Genomic DNA, 21167 nt, shown 5'->3' on the forward strand with positions numbered 1-21167 from the left:
CATGGCGTTTGAGTCATTGAAACACAAGGTTAAGAAGATTCAAGTTATATGTAGGGTAGTGTCGAGGTTCTGTTACGTTATTGGTAAATTTTAATTGTGATGGCAAGTTAGTTATTATTTTACTCAGCACCCGATAATGTTAACCAAATATTTTACTTTTAATTACTTAATAAATGACATAATTCTATAAATATTTTTGACACCATTGACATATAAAACTTAAATTCTTATAAAGATGATTGAAGAACACTTTCAGATAAAACTTGTGAAATTTAAATTACCAAAAAAAAAACTGGTTAAATCTGGATATATATATATATATATATATATATATATATATATATATGGTCGGCCAGTTTCACTAGATTTTCGCTTTCTATCTTGTACAGATTGTCATTTTTAACCTTCCCGCAGTGAAAGTCACTCGGGCTTTTAACTTTCTTAAGTCACGTAAAAAAATTTACATTTGGAGTTACTTCAAAATAAAACTATGATACAGAAACAATTAATTTTGTTAAAGTATAAATAGTTTTCGTTTGAGTTAGTTTTATTACTAGGTTCCACGCGAGAAGTTTTCCTATTAATTTTCTTTTTGTTCTTAATAAGAGAATATAACTTATCGATAGTTGATTTAGGTTTTTGTGGTTTTGATCCATGAATTTCAACTTTTAGAAGATAGAAATATGTTAATTTCTGATCATTTTACCATAAAAACTAAGAGGTGATTAGATATAAAATATTACTTTATTAGATGGGTGCTACTGTATTTATTATTGTATCCAAAAAATGAAATATAACTTTGTACCATAAGGAAAGAATGAGTTTAGAATACCAATGTCAATGTAACTGCCAGTATATATAAATTTAGGCGCTGATATTTTTATACTCTTAAGAAATACTATAAATTACTTCTACAACAAAAAATTCAATATAATCCTATAAGTGGAGTAAGGAAGGGTAGTATTTACTTAAACCTTAACTCAATCTTGAAAAAGTAGAGAGACTGTTTTCGATAGACCTGTATTGGGAAAAATCAAGTTAACATTTGATATTAATTAGATGCTGACACACCAAGACACATGGATCAATAAATGAAAGACAACTGGCAAAGAATATTCGAAAAGACACGAGCTTTAACAGGTACAGGCAAAGATTCAAGAAACAGGAAGGAACTGTTACTCGGACCTCTTGGTAATTCGAAGAGACATCGGAGGAGTGAACCTATATAGCAAAAAGTACAAATACGTATTATCTGTAATTAATGAGAATCAATGAGAGAAAACGTTATAGAATCTTCACGAAACAGTTATGATTGCCAATTATAACGTTACATTAATGCCATTAATTACTCATAATGGCTTTGTTATGAGAGGAAAGAAATGTATTACTTAGAAATAGCTATAAAAAGAGAGAAATAACATTTGTAAAGGACACAGAATATTATTGGAATACACTGATTTACTTTGCTTTCTTTTACTTACTCAGATATCGTTTAAGTCAATTCTCCTTATTTGTTCAATATTTAATTATCAGTAACCCGAGTTCTTCTAAAATTAAGCTTTGACTGAAATTCCTATTTTCTGGTTAAACAAGACCGTCGGCTCAAAGAGAGATGAAAAGAAAGCATTAGTAACAAACAATAATAATAACAACAAGATAATAAAGAACGAAACGAAATAAACTATATATGTAGTAATAGAAATGTAAGAATAATATAATACAAGACTAACACTAATATTGTTGGTATGAAAAATAAAAATGCTCGACTATCTACTAGCCCTCTAACCTAATTCTCGACCTCCACACCTCTTATCATGTCCTCGGTAAGTAACACCCTAAATCACTTCTGATTACAACCATCTAAAAATGCTTGAAAAATTGTAGTCAAAAAATTATTTGACTATCAAATAAATGGTGCCATATTTATGAAATGGGAAGAGGAGATTAAAACAGTACATAATTGCCCCCAAATAGAGAAATTAGAGGGGTTGTTAAAATATAAAGAAGTTAAGATGATTCAACATAATATATATTGTTTACCTTGAAAAATGTGAGTAACAATTAAAGATAAATTGTAGTTTTAAAGATATGTGATTTATTCCAATACTAGTGAATGTACAAGTAATACTAGGTGTAAGTAAGAAGAATTGATGAACCAAACCAGTGTTGCTAGAGCAATAGGGGCCTCGAGCTCGATTGTCTCAGGGGCCTCGAGGCGAGCTAAGAACCAATAAAGTATGAACAATAAAGTAAAAATGATAAAGCTGAAGAACAATTGTTGAGCACAGTAAACGGGAAAGCAGAGTAGAATATTCTATTATAGTGAATAACATTTTTCTTACAAATGATTGGGCCCTCTTTATATAGGAGGGAAAAACCCTAATATGGTACATTTCCAATTATGGTAAAGAATTCTATTGCAGATGTATAACAACCTAGTACGGACTTGTACTATTTCGTACAAATCTTATCCCATAATTTATGCCCTGATCCACGTGTCCTTGAGAAATTCCCGCTCTTTCTTAAGTGTCATCGAAATTGTACTGCCCTCGAGGCAGATCATGACGGGTCTCCGATTTGCTTCTCGAGGTGCGCACATCCAGGCCAGGCTCGATTCTCACTTCGAGCTTCCCGAACTCGAGCTCGGGGTATGAGCAAGTCTTCGAAATCGAGCTCTCCGATTTCGACCGTATATATATATATATATATATATATATATATATGAGAGAGAGAGAGAGAGAGAGAGAGAGAGAGAGAGAGAGAGAGAGAGAGAGATTAAAACAAAATTTTGGCCAGTCTGCACAATATAACTTCTCGGTGAAGGGTTGTCAACACCCCTTAGTGTAATGTGGCTCCGCCACTGTATAAAGATGACAATCTAATAATAATTTCACACGTTTGGCAAAACTCCGTGCTTCGAGCTTCAACTTTATATATATGTATTTCAAAATTTAAATTCTAGATCGTCCACTGGGCACGAAACATGCATGGCTCGCAAGATCCATCACAACAAATAATGAGATCTTGATCTTCTCATACGTTAAGCTTTTGATATGATTCGTTTTGTCTTTAAAGATCTCAGTGTTGAATACAATGAACATGGCTCTATGTACACAAATATCAAGTAAGTAAGATGTCCTGGATTAAGGAATTGTGACTTTTGTGTTGGTCGTTAAGGCAATATTGTGTTTACTTCTTATTTAGATTATTACAACGTACGAGTATTTTATTCAAAACTTATGGTTCTTTTGTCGGGCATCCTGCAAACAGATTATGATCTTAATTGCAGCTCGAATTCCAAACCCCAATATATATATAATCATTTTTCATGGGGGTAGGTTGTGCGTTGGTTCACTAGTACAGATAGAAATTAAACTTATAATTAATAAGCTTCTTAGTAAAGTGAGGTTTAAAAGTGATTCAAGAAGATTTTATATTTTATGTATTCGCATCATAAAGATATTCACACAAGAAGGCCGATAATAAGATGTAAATTCTATGATAAGCATTAAATCGTACCCTGTTAATTATAAACTAACTTGTTATTAATCACAAGTTAAAATTTGCTAATACTCTAAATTCCTAACGAGGGTATGTCAAAGAAAATGCTTGGCAAGCTTCTAGGTGAAGAGATACACCATGACATCTTAAAGCGAATTTCACCTCGTAATAAAAGAGAAAAATTAAATTTTTTATAAGGTATAACAATTTCACATAATTTGCACGCTTTTGGACTCGACGACGACGTACTGTTTGATAAAAAATATAGATTTTGGTTCAACCAATTAGATTTTAATAAAGAAGGGTCAATCTTAGCTAATAATAATATCCTCAAGACTAAGTTATCGATTTTATGACAAATAAAATATGTATTTGACCGATCGGTAATGAATGTGAGCAATAACAACAGAGTTCAATGACCCAAAAAGATAGAAGATAGCATTAAATAGCAATAAATGGTAATAAATGATATTTAAGTAAATAAAAACGTGTGAATCACCCAAAAAGGAGTGAGATCTATGAATATTCTTTCTAACAATCATGAATGATTGATGAGCCTTTAAACGTTGAGGTTGTTCTTAGATCTGACGGAAAGAATAGATAAGAATCTTCATAAAAGGTTGTTTTTTGTATTCACAGTGTTTTTTACAAATGGATATCTCCTCCCCACTATCATTATGTCTCTTTCTATTTATAGGGAACATGTTCCTAGAAACGCTAATAGTACAGGTACAGAGAATATTCTCTTTAATCCTATCTTGGAACTAGCCGTTTATAACTCTCTCAAGGATGTTTGACCTCAACTTGATCTTTGTTGACTCCTTTGATCCTTGTTGACTCTTCGACTGCAACCTTCATTATTTCTAGAACCACTTCGACCTTGGGTAGGCTTTTATTGGAGTCGCATTGGTGACACATGGCAGCCTGTGAATGCCTCCTTACTAACATGATTAATCATATTAGAGATAATTTTTGACTCATACAGTTAGTCCCTTTGCTTATTGAGGTCATCCTCACAGGTGAGCTTAATGAGCGGATAATTTCATTTTCAGTCGAACTTATTGAATAAGCTGCAAGAGTCGTAATCGTTGTGTGTCGAGCAGGACACGTGGCCCTCTGTGGGCCGCAAAATTCAAATACCTCTAGTTTTCCGGGCGATTTGTTGGAGTTATCTTGTCCAAGGAACATAATGACGTCATGGCACCAAACATTTTTATGACACATATTTCCGATGTGTTGCCTCGATTCACGTGTGACCCTTGCTGGATTTGCCATTTCGATTTCGGTACCAATTATGACGAGCTGCTTTTGAGTTTAGGGCCATGATCTCTATAAATTGAGGTTTTTGGACTTGAGTTTGAAGTTTTCTTCTCCTAACTTTCCAGAGCACCATCCTTCTTGCCCTTTTCTTCTTTGAACTTCCTTCCTCACTCTATCTCCATTCTCTCCTGCTAGTTATTCCTCTTTACTACACTATGTCTGACTTACCATCAAACGCTAGTGAGGGGAGCCTTATTCCTCCTTTGGCAGTTGTGTTTTCCCCTCACGGGGAGGGTGCTTCCGCCGTTGTTGATGATGAAGCATTCCTGTTAGTGGAGAAAATAATCCACCGCAATCTCGACGCTAGGTCTGATATCACCAAATTACCTGACGTCGCGCCTAGAGTCTTTCAATCGACATGGACACCGAAGGAATTGGCGGAACTCAAGGCCAAATTCGGCCTTCCAAACCATGTTGAATTAATCCCAGCTGGTGGGGAGGTAGTACAGGTTCATCGCCCCGTATACTGTGCTTTATACGCTTATCCTTTCCTCATCGGTTATTCGTTACCTCTCCTTCCATTGTTGGAGGAATTTTATCATCACTACATCGTCTGCCATGCTTAGCTTGCGCCGTATGTCTACAAAATTATTAGAATGCTGACCAAATTTGTCGAGCTGGCCAGGTTCAGACTGATGCTACAACATTTGGTCCACCTCTTCGCCCATAGCTTATATAGGAGGACGATGTTGAATCTTTGCTATCGTGGAGGCAAGTGTTTGGTGGTAAAGATGGACGATAAGGCCAATCGCCAATTCTGGCTCAGTCTTTTCTATGTTAGGAACGAGGATGTGGTGACTAACGTTGATGGCTTCCTAGAGCCTTGGAATTACACATGTAAGTGCTCGTTTCTTTTTTTTTTGTTAGCGTTCTTTACTTACTAGGAGTTAGTTGAAAGACTTTTTTTTGTAGCCAACACTCAACCTCCCATTCTAGTAATGTGCATTTTTGACTGGGTTGAGCAAATCCTCCCCCACATCGTAGGGATCCATGCCTGCCCGAGCTTCAACAAGAAGTTTAGACCGGCTCTTCCTTCAACAAGTAACTTTCCTTATTTGAACGTGGTCGTTCCATTTTTGTAGTATGCCGACTCATTTTGCTGACTTCGACGTTTCTTCCTTCTTAGGTAGGGGGTCTTCTAGAAGGAGTCGGGAACCGGTGCCATCCTTTCAGAGGAAGGCTGATGCCCTTTCGGTTTCTAACCCTATTGTGAGTACTGTCGCTTCTGTGCCGACCCCTTTTTCGGCCGCTGTAGTCCAAGAACCCACCCCTGTTCCGTCCTCTGCTTCTGCTCCTCAACTCCTTTCACTGATTGATGAGGACGATGATATCTCTCCTGATGAAAGTAGTCTAATACCTTGTAAGAGAAGAGCCATAGATGCGAGTGGACAAAGGCCAGTAGCTGTCGACTTGGAAGAATGTGACTTTGTTCTTCGAAAGACGACCATAGTACATGTTGGAGAGAGCCTTGAGGTGGGATCCGAGGTCCCGCACTTGGAGGAGATGAACATGAGGTCCCTCACTTGGGGAGACAGTCGAGGGAAGGATGCATGATGACGACCTCGCACTTTCGAGGCAAGAGAAGGCCTCATCATCTAGGGTGGCAAACAGATGTCCCCTTTGTGGCTAATAACCGAGACAAGGCCACTACTGAAGAGGACGTCAAATCTGGCTCCGATATGGACCTGGACGAGTTGAGGATGATCGATGAGGGACTCACTCAACTCGAGGCGAGGTTGGAAGGAGGCTCCAGGATTATTGCTATGCCAATGGATCGTAATCCTCTTGTAAACACCGAGGAAATAGTCCTTGACCTCAGCCCTCTTTGTTCAGAGATTGAGGGTACAACCCTCGAGATGATAAACGATAGTACTATGTCGAATAACATTGCTGGTCTTTCTCTCTGGGTAAGTAGGATTATCATCTGTTCTTTTCCTTATGCTTTGATTTCTTTCGGAAGCTCTATTTCTTTTCTTTGTCTTGTAGACGGTTATTCTAGATATTAAGAGTGTTCGTCAGGAAATAAGACGTAAAGACATTTATGTGAAGCTGAAGGACAAGTATATAACATGCCATGAGAAGTACCGGGAGCTCCAATTTTGGCTTCGCGAAGGCAGCGACGTATGGGTCCTAAGAGAGGACTTGAAGAAGAGGGATGAGGAGCTGATGCGGGTCATGGAGAAATGCAACGTCCTTGAAGGGATGCTGAGGAGCAAAGAGGAGGAACTTGAGCTTAGCAGGGGCGTAAAGGCCCAATGCAGTAATCTCCAAGCCCAAGTGGTCCTGCTGCGAGGCCAACTCGAAGAGTGCCAATTCAAGACAGATGCTCTTAGTGGTGAGGTTGCCGAGAAACATGAGGAGCTTGATAAGGCAGAGTCTGCTTGGTCGGAGGCTCAGAGGAGGGTAGAGTTCCTTGAAATGGCGAACCAAACCCTTCATTCTAAGCGAGAAAATGACTTGTCAATGGAGAGGCTTAAAGAAGAATGGCTTGATAAAAGGATTGGGGAGTTGGAGAAAGAGACCTCCGATCTTTATGATCAAGTTGCCGCTCTAGAGGTCGATAAGGCCAAACTACATGCACCGCCTTCTTCATTTACAACTTCTGCCTTCCCCAACGTTCCTTGTGAGTTGTATGAAGAGTGGATTCACATTGAGGCCTGATTGGATGTGCTTCGTGAGTTGCATGTGGCAGGTTCCGTTCTTGTCGTGAACTTTGAGGATGCTTGGGTCAAGGCTCACAAGGCTCAGGTTGCTTGTGGCGACCTTACTACGCCTCGTCCTGGTGAAGAAGATGAGGATGTTATAGATTGCCTTCAATATGAGGCCTGGTATGATATTATATACCCCCCGGGCGAGGATGGAGAGGGCGTTGAAGATCGGCACTATAAGGATGTCGTGGGTCATGATGGTGATGGCAAACAATAGTTTGTTTCTATCATTTTTGTGTATTTTTGTTGGCGTCTTCAACCGATAGGTGTTTTTCGAGCTCGATCGAACTTAACCTTTCCTTGAGTCGTGGGTCGAGGGTTGATAGGTATTGTTTGAGCTAGTTCGAACTTAACTTTTTATTAAATCATTGGCCGAGGGCCGATAGTTATTGCTCGAGCTGGTTCAAACTTAACCTTTTATTAAATCGTGGCCAAGGGCCGATAGGTGTTGTTCGAACTTAACCTTTTATTAAATCGCGGCCGAGGGCCGATAGGTTTTATTCAAACATGGTCGAACTTAACCTCTTATTAATGTGCGACCGAGGGCCGAAAGGTGTTGTTTGAGCTAGGTCAAACGTAACCCTTGTTTAGGTACGACCGAGGGCTAATAGGTGTTGTTCGTGCTGGGTCGATCTTAACTTTTGTTTATATGCAGTTGAGGGCCAATAGGTATTGTTCGAGCTGGGTCGAACTTAACATTTGTTTAAGTGCGGCCGATGGCCGATAGGTGTTGTTCGAACTGGGTCAGACTTAACCTTTGTTTATGTACGACTGAGGGCCGATAGGTGTTGTTCGAGCTGGGTCGAACTTAACCTTTGGTTATGTGCAGCTGAGGGCCGATAGGTGTTGTTCAAACTGGGTCGAACTGAACCTTTATTTGTATACGTCCAAGGGCCGATAGAAATTTCTTATAAATGTAAGTTTTTTATTACTTTGACGTTGTTGCTCTAATTACATGATTGGAGAAAGTTACAAATTTTGGGCATTGGCTGACGTTCCAGTCCCAGTCGATATAGTCCCTTCATTGCTTGACTTAGAGATTATTGAGAAGTCGGGAAATAAAAGAGAAAGATAGTCTCTTCCTCGCATACTTCGACTCGAAGTATCTCTTTTGTCGCCTCGATAAAAACCTCCTTGAGAAAATCCTAATGGGACAAAACTCAAGTGAGGGAAAAAGAGTACGAGTTGGGGACACTTCTTCCCTTTAGAAGTTGAAGTATTTGAGGTGGTTGATTTTCCAATTGTTCGGTAATTGCTTTCCTTCCATTGGAACAAACCCTTGTTTGCTTTGGCTGTAATTTTGTACGGGTTGTCCCAGTTTGTTCCAAGTTTGTCTTTCCGTGGGTCTTTGCTCGCTTGAGTTTTGTCTTTGAGTACATAGTCCCCGACTTTGAGAAGTCGGACCTTTGCTTTCTTGTTGTAGTAACGTTCTATTTGCTTCTTTTGGGCGACCATCCTTATGTATGCCATATCTCTTCATTCGTCGGTCTCACCGAGTTCCAGTCTTCTACTCTAGTCATTACTGGTACCACTTTTGTAGGCGTACCTTAGGATGGGTTCTCCGACTGGTATGAGTGCTTCAGTCCCATAGACCAGAGAGTAAGGTGTCTCTCATATGATCTTCTTCGGGGTCGTTCTATATGCCCATAATACTTTTGGGAGTATTTCCGGCCATAGACCCTTGGCGTCTTCGACCTTTTTCTTAATGGTTTTTAATATGGACTTGTTGGAGGATTCTGCTTGCCCATTACCCGCCGGGTGATACGGGGTAGAGAGTATTCTCTTAATATGCCATTTTTTGAAAAATTTGTCAGTTTTTTTCCTGTGAACTGGGACCCGTTGTCGTAGCTGATCTCCTTGAGTAGGCCGAATCAGCAGATGATGTTTCTCCAAAAGGTGATTGCCTCTTGTTCGCATATTTGGGTAAACGCTCCTACTTCCACCCATTTAGAGAAATAGTTAGTTAAAAACAAAAAGAATCATACATTACCTCGCTCTGCCGGGAGGGGGCCCACGATGTTCATTCTTACTTGATGAATGACCACGGAGAGGTGACTGAGTGGAGATGTTCACCTGCTCGGTGAATTGTTGAGGCATTTTGTGACATTATTCGTATTTCTTCACGGATTCTGTGAAATCATTTTCATGGTAGGCCAATAGTATCCTGCTGTATGAGACACTTAACGAGATCTCGATTGCCAGAGTGAGCGCTGCAATGGCCTTCATAGACTTATTTGAGGACGTGCAAAATTTTTTTCGGGCCCAAGCCTTTCGCCAGGAGGCCGAGGTATGTCCTTTTGTATAGGTCGTTGTGTAGGAGATTGTATCTGGTTGCTTGCATTCTTAATTTTTTGGCTTCCTTTTTATCATTTGGGAGTGTGTCGTCCTGCAAGTAGGCAATAATACGATAGCGCCAATCCCAAGTTAAGCTTATAGATCTTACCTCGATTTGGTCTAGCGATGAGTTGAGGAGGTAGATTACACTTTTATCCCCGATTGTGATGCTTTTGGTGGCTACGACAAATTTAGTGAGGTTGTCCGCTTCAACATTCTACGCATGCGGGATCTGATCGAGCTTACATTCGTCAAACTTGGGAAATAACTTACCGATCTCGATTTGATATTTTTGCAACCCCTGTTCTTTGATTTGGAAAGTCCCTATGACTTGGTTGACTACAAGCTGAGAATCATAACGGAGTTTTAACTGTTTCGCCCCATACTCGAGTGCTAGCCTCAATTTTGCAATTACGGACATACTCGGCCTCATTGTTAGTCATATTTGGGAATCTTATGAACTGGCAAATTACTTCGCCAGTTAGGAACTCGAGTATGAGTCCCAGTTCAGATTCGGAAGCATTGGATGCACCGTCGATGTAAAGGACCCATATGTCTTGTGTTTGGAGAGAAGCTTGGACGGCTTCCTTCTCAACCTCAGGCATTATTTTTGTGCTAAAGTTTGTGACAAAGTCGGTGAGCACTTATGACTTTATCACCGTTCGCAGCTGATATGTGATATTATGCTCGCTTAGCTCGATGTACCACTTGGCCAGCCTCCCCGATAGTTCAGGTTTGTGTAAAATTCGTCTTAGGGAAAAGATGGTAATAAGCGAGATAGGGTGGTAGTGGAAATAAGGTCTAACTTTTCGTGAAACTATAACAAGTGCCAGGGTCAGTTTTTTGAGGTGCGAATACCTCATCTCGGCATCGACGCGTGTCTTGCTAATGTAGTAAATGGGAGATTGCATATCTTTACTTTCTCGGATCAGGACTGCATTTACTGCTACTTCGAAGATGGCCAGGTTGACGAGAAGATGTTCCCCGATTCGGGATTTGCGAGCAGATGTGTTGATGATAGATATGCCTTTAACTCTCGCAGATATTGTACGCACTTGGGCGTCCACTTGAGTTTTACTTTTTAAGTACGCCAAAAAATTTGTGACATCTGTCAGATGACCGCGAGATGAATCTTGATAAGGCGGCGATTCGACCAGTCAACCTTTAGACTTGCTTCTTGGTAGTCAGGAGCTCCAATATTCCTTCGATAGCCTTGATTTGGTCTGGGTTGACCTCAATCCCCCATTGTCACTAAGAAGCTCAAGAACCTTCCCAAGGCTATGCCAAACATGCATTTCTCCGGGTTTAGTTTCATTCCGTACCGTCTTAGTATGTCGAAAGCTTCCTTCAAATGGTCGATATGATCTTCTACCTTTATAGATTTGACTAGCATGTTGTCGATATATACCTCTATGGTCTTGCCGAGCTGATCTTTGAACATTTTCATGATTAATCTTGATATGTAGCCCATGCGTTCATCAACCCAAATGGCATGACTCTATAACAATATGTTCCTCGGTGGGTGATAAACATGGTTTTCTCTTGGTCCTCTTCTTCCATGACTTTCTGGTTATAGCCTGAGTACACATCCAAAAAACTCAACAACTCAGGCCCGGCCGTTGCTTTGATGAGTTGGTCGATATGTGGTAACGGGAACAAATCCTTCGGGCATGCTTTGTTCAAGTCTGTGAAGTCTACACACATCCGCCATGTTCCATTTTTCTTTTTGATCATCACTACGTTAGCGATCCACTTGGGGTATTTTGACTCCCTGATGGATCCATTCCCTAAAAGTTTCTTCACTTCCTCGTGGACGACATCGTTGATGGTGGGATTAAACTTTCATCTGACCTGCCTTACCGTGGGGTAGAACGGATCGACATTTAATTTATGTGTGGCAATCTCCTTGGGGATGCCCGGTATATCTGCATGGCTGAAGGCAAACAAATCTACTTTAGTTACTAAGAATTGACTAATTTTACCTAGTTCTAGGGGTTTGTAGCCGATGTAGGCCTTTTGGCTGTAGGCGCTACGATAAAATTGAACGGGGTCAAGGTCCTCTATAGTCGAGTCTAACTTCAACCATTTCGGGATCCATGATAACGTCCCTGGTCTCTTTTTGTGTCGACCTCGACCATGTTGATTGTTATGTCTCATTTTCCTTGTTTTTTTTCTGATGGGTTATCGTGCTATCTAAGGTGATACGGTAACATTCTCACGCTGTGCGTTATTCTCCTCGTATGCTGAATATTCCCAAAGGTGTTGGGAATTTGATTACTTGGTATAAGTTGGAGGGGATATCTCTTATGGGGTGTATCCATGGTCGTCCTACTATGGCATTGTATACGGTGGCCCGGTCCATGATGTGGAAGGTCATTTCCAGAATTATGCCGCCGACTAAGACGGGGAGTGCAATTTCTCTCGATGTTCATTCAACTGCATTATTAAAACCAATTTGTGTGATGCAACGTGGAACTATCTTGTCCATGAGTCTTATCTAGGTAAGGACTCGGGGATGGATAATGCACGCTCCACTTCTATCGTCTACCATGATACATTTGACATCAATATCTAAAATGCATGAAGTAATGACAAGAGCATCATTGTGAGGGAAAGTCAAACTGTTGGCATCTGACTCGTCGAAGATAATACTTTCTTTGAGTCCATCATATCGTTCGCTTGTGATAGATCATTTGAGCTTGTGAGTGGTGGTTTATTTAACACCATTGATGGAGGCATCATTGTTGTCGCTGATAATCATGTTGATAGTATGAGATGGTGACGGTAGCTTCGGCACGCCATGGTGTTCACGTCCTCTAACGAAGTTGTTTCTTCTTTTGTCGCTTAGCAACTCTTTGAGGTATCCCTGTCGCAACATGTTCACAACCTCTTGCCTGAGGGCGATGAAATCTTCTATTTTGTGTCCGATCTCCTAGTTGAACTTGCAAAGGGAGTCTGATTTTTTGGTGCTCAGATGGGACCTCATCTTTGGTGTCCACTTCACCTTCATTCTGAGTTTCTTTAGGGAATAGACTACTTTTATAGGTAACACAAAAAAATTATGAGCATATAATAAGGGGGCATACCTCGATCATTCTGGTGAGTCCCCGTTCTCGAACCGGATAGGCCTTCATCGTAGTGGAAAGAAGGCAGGGCGGTGGCTTTGATGTATGGCTGATATCGTTCCCTATTGAGTCGCGAGATCGGGTTATCCTTCCTGATGTTATCTCTTCTTTCTTTCCCGGACTCAATTTGTACCGAGATGAGCCGTTGAGTTGGTCTGTTGAGGTCGTCCTCATCTACTCGGACTTCAGCACAGTAAGCATTATGGATTTTATCCCAAGTGGTTGGAGGATATTTCATCAATCAGCTTAGTAGTTTTCTAGTAGCTCTCGAACCATCTCTACCCAACTCGTGTTGAAAAGCCGCGACCGCCATCCTATAGGACACGTTTTGTAGGGTTATACTTACTCTGTTGAATCGGGTGAGGAAGTCCCTCAGTCCCTCTCCTAAGAACTGTTTGATGGTGATATGTCGTTTTACTCTTATTTCGGCTTTCTTGGCTCCGACATGCACCGTTACGAACTTATCGGCTATTTCCTCGAACGTTTCTATGAAGCGGGCCAGTTGCTATGAGTACCATGTCAATGCCCTTCCCATAAGAGTTTTGCCGAACTTCTTCAGCAAAATAGAGTACACTTGTTCCTTGGTGAGATTGTTGCCTTTCACAGCGATGACATAGTGAGTCATGAGATCTTCGGGGTCCGTCATTTCGTCGTATATCCATAGATACGGTAGCATTTTGAAATTCTTTGGTATGGAATGCAGGGATGCCTCTTTGCTTTATGGTTTCTCGACGAACCTACCGGCGTCCCTCTTCGGCAATAGCTTAGGGGCGCCCGATATCTTATCGACTCATTCTTAGTGTTCTTTCATTTGATCTCTGAGTGCTTTGTTTTCATTATCCATTTCTTCCATCCTCTTTAGAACAATGGTGAGTACGCTATCACCTGCATTGTTAGTGACATTCTGAGTTATACCTAGTGTTGGAGGGTCTGGTTGGTCGCCCTGTTCGTCTGCTCGTTGCACTGTGCGGTTTCTTGCGATTTTTATAGTTGTGCATGGAGCAGGCTTGTTGAGCATGCTTACTAGCGTATTGGTCAACCATGCTTCGAGGAGCTTCTTCACGACCGGTGGAGTCTCTTCTCCTATAGAAGTGAAGGCCCCTTTTCTATTTGGTTTTGTTATGCTACAATGGGGTGGGGGTGGGGGGAGGCAATGGGCATCACGTCCTCGCCTAATGTTTCACAGCTCTTGTTGATAGCGTTCCTGAGGTTGCTAGGGAAATCACCTGTTATTTTAGTCCTCTCTCCTTGGTTACCTGCCATGTAGGTTTTTGTACGTACAAAGAAAGAGAAAGAACTTGGGCTTTGTGAGGTTAGTGACTCGCGTTAGGTGTAGATCTAAAGGAAACTAAAAAATTAGCTAAGAATCCCCCACATACGGCGCCAAACTGTTTGACCAAAAATATAGATCTTGGTTCAACCAATTAGATTTTAATAAAGAAGGGTCAATCTTAACTAATAATAATATACTCAAGACTAAGTTATCGGTTTTATGACAAATAACATATGTATTTGACTGAACGGTAATGAATGTGGGCAATAATAACAGATTTCAATGATCCAAAAAGATAGATGATGGCATTAAATCGTAACAAACAGCAATGAGTGATATTTAAGTAAATAAAAATGTGTGAGTCACCCGAAAAGGGGTGAGATCTGCGAATATTCTTTCTGATAATGATAAATGATTGATGAGCAAAACTGAGGTTGTTCTTGGATCCAGCCAAAATAATGGACAAGAATCTTCGTAAAAAGGTTATTTTTTGTATGCCTGTAATAAGATTCTCTCTATAAAGTCAAAGTATTTTTTTTACAAATGAATATCTCTTCCCCATTATAATTGTCTCTCTTTATATTTATAGGAAACATGTTCCTAGAAGACCTAATAATAAAGGTGGAGAGAATATCCACTAAAATATTCTCTTTAGTGTCCTATCTTGGAACTAGCCATTTATAACTCTGTTAAGGATGTTCGACCTCAACTTTGTTCTTTGACGACTCCTTGACCTTGATCCTGTGATTCTTCGACCTCAACCTTCATTGTTTCTAGAACTATTTGGACCTTGGGCAGGCTTTCATTGGAGTCGCATTGGTGATACATAGCAACCTGTAAATACCTTCTTAATGCTAACATAACTTAATCATATTAGAGATAATTTTTCACCCATGCTGTACCAAATAAACAAATTCATGAGGCCTGGTTGTTGGACCAAGGTAGACGTGACATGAATTTTTTGGCTATGAGATACAAAATGTATAAACAAATAGTTTTTCTGGCTTTACCAAACGTAACCAAAATGGAAAACAGAGAAAACTAGAAAATAAAAGCAAAACAAGAAAAAAAGTTTGATATTTTTGGCACTTTGAATCATTTTAGGTATCTAATTTAATAATCTTTGACTAGAAAAATTAACTACCGCGAGACATGAATAAAATACGTCGACCATTTTTGTATTGTTAATTTGTTTTACCTTAATTTTCTAGTAAGAATAACCTCACAATTTTTCAAGATCGTATTGCTCTTTTTTCCAAATTACTCTGTGCCTTGCACTAATATAGTATGCATGGTAAAGCTTATTTAACCAAAAATACTATAAATTTTTATAGTTATTTGGATATTCTCTCTAATTTAAATTTGTAGAGAAAAATAAAAAAAATAATTTAGTAGAAGATATATTTCGAAATATGGGTGTATGGGTCGAAATCCGACCGAAGAAATTCAACACGAAGAAGTAATTATTGTGAGTAACTTGTAAATTATCATGGGCAATGTGGCCTAGGTCGGCCAGTGATCAACAAAACGAGTCGCCAAGTAGTCAACCACGATCGAGGTCGAGTAGAGCAGATAGTAGTAACGACTAGTTTTGTATTGGGATCTTCAGAGGGAATTTTCTCTTAAATATTTTCTTTGTTTGTACTTTCAGGGTACTTTGGAAATATCCCATATATATAGAATGAGAGATAAGGCAAAAGGCATATAATGTTTTATATGATAAGAACATTTTTGAAAAGTGAGCGCTCTAGATAAATACAAAGAACAACTTTCTAGAGAGATTGGATCCCTTTAGATTATCTATCGTCATTTCCACCAGATCTGAGAAAGTGCTCAATATTCTCTCACATTCCTGTCATTCATCATTGTCAGAAGGAAGAATCATTCACCCCATTCAATATTGGGTGAATCTTCCTCCTTATTGATATTTATTTCCATTTATTATTATCCAATACTTGATACTTAATGCACATTATTACATTGGATACATTAATTATTACTACATTAAATCCATTTCTTCATTGCCCCTATCTTTCTTACTGACTAACCTTAGATCTGAAGATATTAGCTTTAACTAGGATTAATCCTCCCTAATAACTGAATAATTAGTTTAACCAAAGATTACCATTTTTTGGTCAAATAATTTGACGCCGTCTGTGGGGATCTTCTAGTTAAAATCTTAGTTTCTTTCAAACCTAAAAGAAAACAACACAAAACCTTGTCTTTTCTTACGTGCATAGTTGAACATGGCAGGTAATGGAGAGGAAAGAATGAAGGCAGTGGCCAGTCTTACTGACAACCTCATAAACACCATCAACGAAGTCACTGAAATAGATGCTGATGACGTGAAACCAAATGCCTCCCCTAGGCGGAATGGTTCACCCCCTTACAGCAGCATAATAGCCTCACATGGTAAAGAAGCCTCTACATCCACAATGGAAAAGGCACCACCAGCAGTGGAAATGCTGCTCGAGGCGTGGTTGACAAACACGCTGACCAACATTCTTGACAAGCCTGCTTAAAGGACGAACATAGAAGACGCGATAGTTTGCGTCACACCAGCGACAAATGAGCAACAAGGCCCCCCTTGTAATAGGTATTAATCATAATGTTAGTGATGCAGGTAACGACACCCTCACAGCCATTTTGGGGAAGATGGAGGAGATGGAGAGAGAGTACAAAATGCTCTGCGACCAAATGAAAGAGCATCAAGAAAGGGTAAACAAAATACCTGGCGCCCCAAAACTCTTACCAAAAAGGAACGCCGGCCGGTTTGTTGAGCAACCATTCAGTGACGAAGCTTCACCACACGCCATACATAAAACCTTCAAAATGCTACCATACTTGAAAATATATGACGGCAAGACGAACCCTGAAGATCGTGTGATCCACAATGTCACTGCAGTAAAAGGCAACGACCTCGCCAAAGAACAAGTGACATCCACACTACTGAAGAAGTTTGATGAAATCCTCACTAGGGGAGCATTAACTTGGTACTCACAGTTACCTGCACGTTCCATAGAGACGTTCGAGGAAATGGCTAACAGGTTTGTAACTACCCATGTCGGGGCTAAGAAAGTAGAGGCGAGGGTGAATGACATATTTTCAATTAAACAGTCACCCGGAGAAGGTCTAAGAGATTTCCTTGCCCTATTCAACCGCGTGAGGATGACCTTACCAAATGTATCAAAGGGAATGGCAGTAGCAGCTTTCCAGAACAGGTTAAACAGGAGCGGTTCAAGGGCGACCAGAAAATTTCTAAGCCAACTTATGAAATATCCCCCAACCACTTGGGAAAAGATACACAACGCCTACTGTGCCGAAATGCGAGATGACGAGGACGACCTCAACGGGCCAACTCAACGGCTAACCTTGGTCCAAATGGAATCCATGAAAGACCGAAGAAATGACAATAGAAGGGACCATGCAGGCTCGCGACCCAACCATGAAAGGCATCAACCATATGTCAAAGCCGCCATCATATTGCCTCCCCGTCATGGCGACGGCCCATCTAGGCCACCGATAGGGACTCGGTGAAGCGAAAGAGGTATGCCTCCACTACTATCTGCTCACAATTTCTGTGTTTCTCCCTCAGAAATAGTCTACACCCTGGAGAAGCTCGGTCCAAAAGTGAAGTGGCCGTAGAAGATGAGGTCTGACCCAAATACCAGAAAGTCAAACGCCCTCGGAGAATTCCATCAGGAACGGGGCCACAAAACCGAGGACTGCATCGCTCTAATGCTTCACCAAGGACATCTGAAAGAACTTTTGAGCGATTGAGGAAGGGCAAACTTTGCTCTAGGATGCGAACAACATCAAGGGACACCAAAACTGCCCTCCCCAACTCGAACCATCCAAATGATCATCGGAGGAGATGACAATGCATCAATCAACAACGTAAAATTCATGACCACCCACAAGCTAAAACGGTCAATCACTCATGAACTATTTGACAAACTCAAAAAGAGTATCATCTTTGATAAGTCGGATACCCACGGTTTGGTCTTTCCTCATTGTGATGCCCTTGTTATTACTTTGCACAACTTAGATACTAATGTAAAACTTATTATGTTCGATGATGGGAGTGGTACGTGCATTTTCCACCCTCGAGTGCTCACACAAATGAAGCTCGAGGATAGAAAAGTGCCACACTGCATCACACTGATGAGTTTTAACAATGCAGTTGAACATATATCCGAAGAAATCATGCTACCCATCCTGGCTGGCAGCGTCACTTTGGAGACCATGTTCCACATCATGGACCAGGATACGACGTACAATGCCATTATCGGTCGGCCCTGGATAAACTCCATGAAAGCCGTCCCCTCCAACTTATATCAAGTCATCAAATTTCCCACCCCTTGGGGGGTATTTAGCATCCGAGGAGAGCAATACACTTCCCGAGAATGCTATTGCATCGCCCAAGACTACACACACACTCGACAATTGAAAAACAAAGCCGAGATTTCATAGCAATTAACAGAGTCGGGGTCAGGTGATGACGAAGGAAAAGACGTCATTAGGGACCTCAAAATCGTAGAGGCCACAGGGTCAACCATAGAGGATCTCGACCCCGTAAAACAGGACAAAGCCGACCATAGCAAAAAAGCGTACATCAACCACAAACTTCAGGAACTAGGTAAATTCCATCAATTTTTAGCTAACAACGTGGACTTGTTTGCCTTTTCCCATGCAGATATGCTAGGCATCCCGAAAGAGATAGCGACACACAAGCTGAACGTTGACCCATTTACCCCCAGTGCGGCAAGTTAGGCAGAAATTCAACTTTGCAATAAATGACGCGGTCCACGAAGAGGTTGAGAAACTACCGGAAAATGGCTCTATCAGAGAATCGAAGTACCCTCAATGGGTCGCCAATATTGTCATGGTGAAAAAGAAGAATGGGAAATGGCGGATATGCATAGATTTCACAGATCTAAACAAAATCTGCCCGAAAGACTCATTCCCACTACCCCATATTGACCAGATCATTGATGCAACAATCGGGCACGAGCTATTAAGCTTCTTGGACACCTACTCGGGCTACAACCAGATCCTCATGGAGGAGGAAGACCAAGAAAAGACCATTTTCATCACTCACCAGGGGACGTACTACTACAATGTGATGCCTTTCGGACTGAAAAATGCGGGGGTGATGTATCAGAGGTTGGTGACCAAAATGTTCAAAGACCAGCTCGGCAAAACCATGGAAGTCTATATCGACGACATGTTGGTCAAATCAAAAAGGAAAAAAATCACATCGACCACTTGAAAGAGGCCTTCGACATACTCAGACGATATGGTATAGAACCCCGAAAAGTGCACCTTTGGTGTAACCTTGGGAAAGTTCCTCGGCTTCTTAGTATCACAACAAGGCATCAAGGTCAACCCCGACCAAATCAAAGCTATAAAAGGAATACAACAGAACCTAACCAGTAAGAAACAGGTACAGAAGTTGATCGGTCGCATTGCCGCCCCGTCGAGGTTCATCTCGCGATCTTCCGATAGGTGCCATAAATTTTTTGTCATGCTCAAGAAAGACAATGGACTCCAATGGATCTCTGAGTGCGTCGAAGCCTTGAAAGAACTAAAGGCATACCTATCTTCACCCCCATTGCTCGCTAAGGCGAAGAACGTCTCCTCATTTACCTGGCCGTGTCCGGTGTAGCTATAAGTGCGGTCCTGGTCCGAGAAAACAAAGGTACATAATCCCTCATTTATTATATTAGAAAAACTTTGGTTGAAGCCAAAACGAGATACCCACACCTCGAGAAGCTAGCCCTGGCTTTGGTCGTAGCTTCAGAAAAGCTTAGACCATATTTTCAGTGTCACCCCATCTCGCTGGTCACGACCTTTCCCCTAAGAAGTATTCTGCATAAACCCGAGCTGTCGGGCAGGTTGGCCAAATGGGCCATAGAATTGAGCGAGCATGATATAACCTATCAACTACGAATGGCAATAAAGTCACAAGTGCTCGCCGACTTCAGCACAAAAATAATGCCTGAAGTCGAGAAGGAAGTCGCTCGTACTTCCCCCGTAATACAGGACCTCTGGGTTTTGTATACTGATGGCACCTCTAATGCGTCGGGATCAGGAATGGGACTCGTGCTCGAAGTCCTAATAGGCGAAGTGATTCGCCAGTTCATAAAATGCATGGATATGACTAACAACGAGGTCGAGTACGAGGCCATGACTGTAGGGCTAAAGTTAGCACTCAAGTACGATGCAAAGCGAGTCATCCTACGGTGCGACTCTCAGCTCGCCGTCAATCAAGTCACAGGGACTTTCCAAATCAAGGAACAAAGACTACAAAAATACCATGCCGAGATCTGCAAGCTGTTACTCGAGTTCGACGAATGCCAGCTCGACTAAATCCCTCGAGCACAGAATATCGAAGCATATGGCCTTGCCAAACTAGCAGCGGCCACTAAAAGCATAACCGGAGAAGGGAATGTGGTCACTCTCCTCCACTCGTTGATTGACCAAATTGAGGTCTAAACAATAAACCTAACTTGGAACTGGGGAAATCGTATTGTCACATATTTGCAGGACGGAGTGCTCCCAAGACAACAAAAAAGAAGCCAGGAAGCTTCGAATGCAGGAGGCCAGGTACAACTTCATCAACAACAACTTGTACAAAAGAACATATGGAGGCCCCCTAGCAAAATGCTTAGGCCAAAACCAGAAGTGACACATTCTGGAGGAAGTCCACGAAGGTGACAGCGGAGCTCACACTGGCAATCGAGCCCTAGTCAAATGCCTTATACGAGCAGGCTACTGCTAGCCCACAATGAAAAAAGAGGCCGCTGACTTCGCGAGAAAATACGAACGATGCTAGAAATACGCCCCTATGATCCATCAAGCGGGAGAGCACCTCCACTCAGTCACCTTGCCATGGCCTTTCAT

This window comes from Nicotiana tabacum, chromosome 9, assembly GCF_000715075.1.
Source record: "Nicotiana tabacum cultivar K326 chromosome 9, ASM71507v2, whole genome shotgun sequence".
Taxonomy (NCBI): domain Eukaryota; kingdom Viridiplantae; phylum Streptophyta; class Magnoliopsida; order Solanales; family Solanaceae; genus Nicotiana; species Nicotiana tabacum.